The sequence below is a fragment of the Aethalodelphis obliquidens genome, unplaced genomic scaffold (assembly GCF_003676395.1).
Source record: "Aethalodelphis obliquidens isolate GAN/ISIS:26980383/991018 unplaced genomic scaffold, ASM367639v1 scaffold73, whole genome shotgun sequence".
NCBI classification, from domain to species: Eukaryota; Metazoa; Chordata; class Mammalia; order Artiodactyla; family Delphinidae; genus Aethalodelphis; species Aethalodelphis obliquidens.
The window spans coordinates 309,532-318,383 of NW_020838017.1; the positions used below are offsets into that span (position 1 = coordinate 309,532).

General features: G+C 39.9%; 1 pseudogene; it reads right to left on the bottom strand.

Annotated features, from left to right (window-relative positions):
• Positions 1-8,274: 8,274 nt before the first annotated feature.
• LOC113612199 (40S ribosomal protein S27-like) lies at positions 8,275-8,522 on the bottom strand (annotated as a pseudogene).
• Between the last annotated feature and the right edge of the window lie 330 nt (positions 8,523-8,852).

The following is an 8,852-nucleotide window of genomic DNA, read 5'->3' on the forward strand; positions in this document are numbered from 1 at the left end:
TGAGGACCTCTTGCTTTCAACTTAAATTCACTTGTGATTTTTGAAGACTTTTCTGGTTCATAGATGAAATTCAGGTTCCGTATAACATCTGAATCACTATGAATTTAGTCTTTTCCACCTATATTCCTGTTTCAATAGGTATTGATACATAATAATGCAACACTTAGCCTTGAATATTGGGCTTTAAAGGAAAAGTTTCTTTGCTTTTTTCAAAAAGTCAATAAAATGATAAAATATGTTGGGGACCTACGATACAACCTAGAAAAATGACGATTCTAAGCCTTATGTTGGGGTTAAATTGATTGTAGGTTTTAAAAGCTGTAATATATTCAATGCATTATTTAAATATTGCAATTTGAAGCATTTACCATAGGGCCTGGTGTAGCCCATGCTCATTGAATGGTAGCACAATGCCTTGTGCACAGTGGGTATTTAATTAATGTTTGTCCAAGTGGAAGACTGTGCCCCACACCTCTCCTGCCCCTCCAGGGTACCTGAAATTCTCACAGCAGTGAGAGGCCTGCGTACTGCAAAAAAAAAAAAAGAAAAAAGAATGTATATGTATGTATAACTGAATCACTTTGCTCTGAAGCAGAAATTAACATAACATTGTAAATCACCTATACTTCAGTAAAAACAAAAACTCAAAAAAGACCTTTTCCTTCTTGGCGACTCAGGCTTCAGGTGACTTGTTGAGCTACTTGTCTTCTCGATGTTAGAGTCTAAAAGATATATTTTTTAAGACAGTGGATGGAAAGTGAGATGTACCTAAAGTGACCATGGGAGTATTTGGGAAGGTTTAGTTTGGGATACCAACTAGTTGTTACCAAGGGCTTCAGGCAATGGTTAAAAGAAGAGGCTTCGGTGACAGTTGGCCTGGCTTTGAATGCTGGCTGCACACTACATACTAACCACGCAACCCTGGGCTTCTTACTTCTCTCTGCCTCTGTCTTCTCCTCTGTCAAATGGGGATAATAATAGCACCTAGTTGACAGGATTGCAAAGTACTTAAGCAATGTCTAGTGCATAGTAAAAACTAGCTCAGGAAATGTTAGTTGTGGTGATGCAAATTCCAAGGTACAGGCACGGGAGGATGGAATTGGGAACTGTGATTATATGGGAACAGTGACTGCTGACTCCTGTGCCCACCAGAGGGGACCTCTCTTTTCTCCGAGGCACCTTGAGTACCCGCTGAGAGAGAGCAGGGATCTGTACCTCGAGTTTGTGGTCTGCCTACAGAGGCTTTGCTCTGTTGGTTGGGCTCAGAGAGCTTATTACTGTGGCATTCAGAATGTGAAATAATAGTTAATGGGGACAAGGGAATTTATGGCAAAATTTAAAATCACTTAGTGACTAATAACTTAGTGCTCTATGAAATCTGTATCTTGATATGCAGGGTGGCTGTGCTATTAACATTTCTGAGCTATTTAGAAGCTGGTTGGATGCTTTCTGTTACACATTCATTTTTCATTTTGCTCTTCCATTGAGGAAACATCAGTAGGATTTAATAATTGCCTGTCATCTCTGGAAAGATAAGTAAGATAATAGATTATTAAGGGTTATTTTTCATTTTGATGGTGGATAAACATTAAGAGGAATCCTTGCTGAATGAAAACTGTGATTTATTGATTATGATTACAGGATTAATATGAAACCACTCAAATGTTTCTCTGCTCATAGATTCTTTTCCAGTGCTATTGTAGATACGATTCAGAAGGACTATTAGCTATGAGTATTTATTAAGTATTGAATACCTGCTGTCTCACAGGAGCTTCTCCCAGTAGGTGATTTGTAATTGAGCAAATGCAGGCTAGGGGAGGTTGAACAACTACCCAAGATGTTACAGGTTTCACCTCCTAAGCACATTGTCTTTCTCCCGTACTTTGCAAATCAAGGCTTTTGATACAACTGATTGCTTCTTAAGAAAAATTTATTTTTCAGCTTTAGTAAAATCCAGCCTTCTTCAGGAGGCAGTTCACTATGGTGAATTTGGCATTTGGGTCCTAGGGTCAAAGGCTGGGTTATGGGGAAGAAATTACATAATGTATATGAAGTATCTAGAAGGGACCTGTCACACAGCCAGTGCTTTCTCTTCACGTGGCCTCTGGCTTTGGGTGGGGTGCCCACCGTCCAGTGAAATGCAGCAATCAAGAGAACAAGCCAGGGGACTTCCCCGGCAGTCCAGTGGTTAAGATTTTGCCTTCCAGTGCAGGGGGCATGGGATCGATCCCTGGTTGGGGAACTAGGGTCACGTGTGCCATGGAGTGTGGCCAAAAAAAAAAAAAAAGAACAAGCCAGGGCATCAGATACATGTGAGTCTCACTCTCTCACTTTGGGCAGGAGACCACTTGGGGTGCTTTTGGCTGCAAATAAGAGACTCTTATTTTCAAATGCCTTATACCAAAGGGAATTGCTCAGTGAAATCTAGAGGTCGAGCCCATTGAGAGGTGGCTGATGGAGGCGATCCATCTCTCTTCTCTGTTACACTTGATGTTTGTCTGTTAACTCACAGCAAGTTGGCCACGGGACTACCGGGCATCACATCTGGACGTGACAATGACTAGAGGAAGAAAAAAGACCATTTCTTATTATGGTCCTTGCCTACTAGAGAGGAACATTTTCCCAGAATCCTTTTCCCCAAGAGACTTCTCTCAGGTCTCATTAACCAGAGAATGGTCAAATGCCCACTCCTGAAATAATTACTAACAAAGTGAGAATAACCTCTGCAGCTCAGAGGGGGGTGGCCCCTTGAGGCACATGAATACCTGCACAAAACTGAGATCCTGTAGAGAGTCAGAAGGAGGGGAAGGGATGTTAACTCTTCTCTCTCAGCCTTTATTTCCTCACGTATAAATGGGGGAGCACAACACTTACCTCACATGACTGTCAAATGAGACAGGCACCAAAGGCCAGCATCAGAACAAGGGCTCACCGTGAATTTGAAGGAGCATGAGACCAGGGCCATGAGTTCCGGCTTCTACTCGTGCTTAGTTACTTAAAGCTGTGCAATTTTAAACAATCTCAGAATCTCCTTTTTCCACTTGCTCAACAGCTATCTTTTGAGACCTGCCATGTGGCAGGCGTTGTTCTGAGCAGCAGATACAGGACATACCTTCCCCATATGTATGTCTGTGCTAATAACTATGATTATAATGTTGCATAGCATGTATGATTGATTAGGTGCTCACTGTTGAACACCTATTGTGTCCCACACTGTAGTGTTCACTCTATGCCATTATCTTGGATGCTCACAATAGCTTCTTTGAGCAGGTATTTTGTAGTTGAGGAAATACATATAGGAATGTCAGGAGAATAATATCAAGAAGTAGTGGTTGGGGAAACCACCTCCGAGAACAAAACTATCCTCAGCGTTTGGAAAGAGTCCAGCAAGGCAAAGTCCGCTTGTCTCTTTCATTCACTAACATTGGAGATATGCCTCCTGGCCTTGGAAGTTGCTAGCTAAAGTATCTTACACATTTATATTCTTTAAATCCATTACTTTTCTGGAAGAATGTTCATTTATTATTATTTTGATTAGTAAAAGACTTGAATGAAATTATTGATTTGATGAAACACCAAAACAGGAGCTCACTTCTGCTTATTTAGGACATTAAATTTAGTTGATGAAATGTGCAAGAGGAAGTGTGACTTTTCTGAATAAAACTGTCAGTAGTAGAAATAATTTGATTAACTTTGTTTTGGTCACAACCATGACCTTTTTGTGGGTTTTTTTTGGTATATAGCTGTTTTTATTTAGAACTTATTTAATTTCTCTCATTATTATAATTTTTAGCATATAGATCTTATATTTGTTTTATTAAAATTTCCATAATGATTTCATATGATTGATATTTTTTAAGGCATTTTATTTTAATAATAATATTTTATATAGGAGTGTGTACATGTCAATACTTTATAGGTCTTACAATGATAGGGAAAGATGTGATTTATTTTATCTTTTTTTAAATTTGTAATTTAATTTTTATTTTTGAGGTAATTTTAGATTCATATGTAATGTTAAGAAATAATAGAGCTCTTCTGTACTGGAAAGATGTAATTCAAAAAGAGAAGGGCATGGAAATCCTGGGAAATTTCAGGCCATCTCAGACATTTTGCTGATAACACCTATAGTGACTTAGACACGTATACTATCAATTGTTTTAAAAGAAAAATCTTTTAGTGTTTTAGTACTTACATATTCTCAAGTAGAATTAGTAGCTGGTTTCTTACCTATTTCTTGATTTAAATGCATATAGAGCAACTGTGTGATTTAACAAGGAAGGAGATGCTTTTATGTCTTTTTCAAGTGGCTCATTGAAGTGACCTTTTCTGGGTAGTGGTCAACGTCAGCACAGACATGGGTAATCTTTTCCATGTCAGCAGGTCAGTGCCAGCCCTTTCAGCCTGGACCCCGGGGGGATGATGTGTTCCATTTTGTAAATGACATCACAATCTTTCAACTGAACAATTAGTCACCCTGCTCGTGTTTTGTCTTATTATGTTTTGTTTTTTAAGATATTTTTAAATATTAAGACAAATATTTGAAATGTAAGCAACAGCATGTTCCAGGGCAGACGGTGTGAGAGGTTTGGGAGTGACCGTTGGCAGGGACTATGGAAAGGAGAGGCTAGTGGCTACGGGAGGACCTGTGTGCCTGTTTTATCCTGGGACTGTTGCATTAGTGTAACATTTTGTATCACCTTTTGGAATGTATCAAAATGGAAGTTTAGGGCCAGTGGATATGTTGGTTCAAAAATAAGCCAGAGAGAATCTCTGAATGTTACAGCTCTTCAAAGATACTCAAACCTCTTAATTTTGTTCACCCGGAGTCCTGTCTTTTGCTGCGTCTGTCGTATTTTTCCTCACATTTTTGGTAGTACTCTGGAAAGAAATGTCTTTCTTCTTCCTTGAGGTTTTCAGTCTGCATTGAAGGTCTTGATGGTACCTGTGAGGTAGATAGAGATGCACTCTGCTTTTAACCTTGGGGAGATTTTTCCTAATAGTCCAGTAGTAAGAGCATTTTCCAACCTCAACCTTATGTTTCTTCCTCAAATTATTGTTTTCAGGATAAATATGAGGCAGGCTTGCCCTGCGTTACTTGGGGTCAGCATTTTACTTAAGATCTTCTTCCTTTTAACATATACAAGTCAGTTTAAAATGATGCAAGTTTGGTGAGAACTAAGAAATCTATAGCCTGTAGTTGAATAATAGAAAAAAATGTTAAGACAGTGAAAAGATCTACTGCATCCAGCGTTTTGCTTAATTCCCTGTTTATAGCACCTGTTTCTCTAGGTTAGAAGATGAGAATTCTAGAACCTGTGGCACCTGCCTTGTCCCACCAAGACAGAGTGGACTTACTTTTCCAGCAGTAACTTAAGGTACTCTGTGCTTTTCTAAAAACGAGGAATCTCTGTGCTGCCGGTCTGCAAGCTTCCATCTGAGCTGTGGTCCTGCATGCTTGCTGTCAGAGCAAGTTGACCCCTTAAGAAAAGACGCGTCCTCAAGAGTAGTGCTGGTGATTCATCTGAGCCTGTTAACAGGACTCTGTATGTCTCTGTGATAGGCAAAGAGGCATGTGTGTTCCTGAACAATGCTAAGTTAAGGCATAAAGTCGATTTTGGTTCCTTTAATAAGAGGAAAGGTCTCTGATAACCTAACTTTATTCCCAGAGTTGGTATTTTAGCTGTAGGCATATTTGGTCAGTTAATATGTACTCTGGTGAGTCAAATAACAGAACTTTCTTTTCTCCTCCTATTTTTTTAAGGTATGTAATACAGGGAGAGAAGTAACTTCTCTCCCTGTATTACATACCTTAAAAAAATTACATACCTGGGTCATAGAAACCCTGAGCAAAGGACGCATAACTTTTCTTTTGTCATCCAGAAAAATATTTGTCCACACCACAGGTTTGCCCTGATCAGTCTATCATCAGGCAGATTCACGCACATCACATATTTGGGGAGCAGCCGAAGAGCAATTATTGACATGAAAAACAAGAGCCGAAACAAAAGAAAACAAAAACAGAAACAAAGAATTTTTGTGTGTGTGCCAAATGGTGTACCCTTATATTTCCTCTTGTGTTGTAAGACAAAACTGTCTTTTCAGGTGACATCACCCATAGTGGACCAATTTGATTCATTTTCCTACAACTTTTCCATTACAGGTCATTTTTCTTGGAGTCCTACTGTAGACATGAACTTATAAAATGTAATCTAACCTATCATGGACGAGTATTTCTTTTCAAGTCTTGTGATGCAAAATGGTAATAGTAATAACGGTAATAAAAAGAAATAAGAAAAATGGTAATATTAGTAATAGCTAACATTTACTTAGCTTATTATATCTAGGCATTGTTCTCTATGTTTACATATATTAATAATTGTAAGTTACTATTATTATCCCCATTTGACAGGTGAGGAAACAGAGGCCCAGAGAAATTAAGAAATTTGCCCCCAGTTTTATAGTTGGCAGAGAGGGGTTCAGATATTGCATTCCAGCTGTAGATATTTCGCCATTAACCACTATGCTGTGTTTCCAGAGGTCCTGATTATTTTAGAACATTTGTTTGTTCCCTGTTGCATCATCAGTGAGAGTTTTGCTTTTGTTTGCATCTTCTCAGGTGGTCTTGGTGTTTTGTTCTTCGAGTAGACCCAGTCAACAGCATCTTGTTTCTTGCCTAGGTTCTGAAGAATGTGGGAAATATCAGTACAAGAGTAAAGCAGATGAAAGATTAGAACATCACGTTTATTACTGATGGGGGAACCTATCCTTGTGTGCAGCATGTTCCCAAGAGGAAGAAAGGGCAGAGCTGAGCCAGACGTGCCTACTTTTCCCCAAGTTTCCCAGTCAGCTGGTTCAGGTTGGCTCCTGGGGGTGGCGAGAGTGATGGGGCAGAGGGAGGCCTGGAGTGGGTGGTCAGGGAGAATCCTTCCCAACAGAAGCCAGGAATGGTGAGAAAGGGCTGTTCTTTAATGTTAGAGATGTGAGTTGATCAAGTCTGAAATCTAGCGAAAAGTTAACATTACTGTTAGAATTAGGAAATGGGACAGGTGGCTATGATGTTTGGGAATAGTTTTGTGGTTTGGTGGGAAAATTGCGTGTTGGTATAAATATAGTTGGAATCCTGAGTTTGTATTAAATTGCTGCATGTCTCACCTCTCACCGATTTCTAGGATTTAAAAGCGTATCCCTCTGGACCTAGGTCCTGTTGTTTCCTTTCTGTGTCTTTGAAGTGTTTTGTCTTTTCCCTTATGTTTTCAATGGTGTTGCTTACGTATTTTGTTTATTACTGACAGTGTGACCTATTATTGTGCTTTAGAAGGCATTGTTGTCTTAGGGAATGTTATATGATACGTGTAGTTATTCTGTTTATTTAGAAAAACACCTCAGATCTCAAAGCAATTTAGAGACCTCAGAATACAGCCTCTGTATAGGCGTTTTTGACAGAGAACTTAGTAGATTTAGAGAGAACTTGTTCCCTATTGTAATCACCATTTAAGAGTGTTTGAAACAGGGTTGCTACTTTTGGGGGATAGACCAGAAGTGATTATTGGTGAAATGCATTGTGCTTAAAAGTGACAAGACAGTGTAGGAGGCCAGGTTTTAATTTCTAGAGGTGTCATCTAGGATAGAGTGGGGAGGGCGTTTGTGTCGCATAGTGGTTTAATAACAATTACGTGCAAACGGTAAGGACTTGTACTGTCTAAAGCTTCCGTAAAATGTTATCTAAAACATGTTGCCAAATTCTCTTCCTTTTTCATGGTTTTGGAATGCTATTTGGTGTATAGCTTGAATGAGAAGCCTTTGGTGACAAGAAGGCAACAGAAGAAAAATAGTGATAGCTAACGTCTATTTGCACTCAACAGTGTGCCCAGAACTGTGCCAGCCACTCTAATTCTTGCTTCTTTCAGTTCTGTGAAGTATTCTGCAGGTATGGAATCACAGGCTTTCAAGGGGGAAGTTCCTCCCCCAGGGTCACGCAGCTCATTGGTGATAAAAAGCTGTAAACCCAGCTCTGCTGACATGTTATAACATGTGTCCCTGAAAGGGAGAGTGATGGGTGGTGCTTTATCTACCTGATTTTAATTTGGTTGATAAAAGAAAGCTGGAAAATCCTTAAATATCCATATGTTAACTGAAAAATAATCTAATACTAGAAATGTAGTACTTTATGGACTTTTATGCATGTTGGAGGTGGATTTTTTTTTTTTTTTTTTTTTAACCCAAAGTGTGTTTATTGGGACGGTTTCCCATTCATCTTGATTCAGGTTACCTTTAGTGCTGCTTCCATCTGAAGGAGCATCCTCCTCAAGCCTTGCTTTTCTTCCTGTAGGCTGGCAGAGGACAGTAGAGCAGCCAACACCCAAAACTACTGTTTGTGCATGGCTGAAGACGGTGGTGATCTCAGAGTATCCTGGGCATTTCACATCCATGCGATAGGAATTGGGGCTCTGCACCAGGTGCTTCTTGTGTTTCCTCTTCTCTTCTGGAGAGGCATGAAGGAGATCCTTTGCGAGAGGCATGTTCTCCTGGGGAGGTCATCACTGCCGGAAAGGGACGTGGATGGTTTGATGTTAGTGCTTTTGTTCCTTTTGAATTTCACTGTGTTTGCTGTAGTAAGATTTGTCTGTTAATACTTCCTGAATGACGGACTTTGGTTGAAGGCCTGTGTTCAAGGGCTCAATGGGCAGAGGCATCCTAGATCTCTGTCAGGGAGTTGAAGTAGCTCCTATCCTGGTGGTCCAGCCGACTGGGTGGAAAGAGGCTGGGTCGGGGCACGGAGGCGGCATTTAATGTTAGTGCAGAATTCTTAGGATTCATATGCTGAGCGGTTCTTACTCTGTCTTGATCCA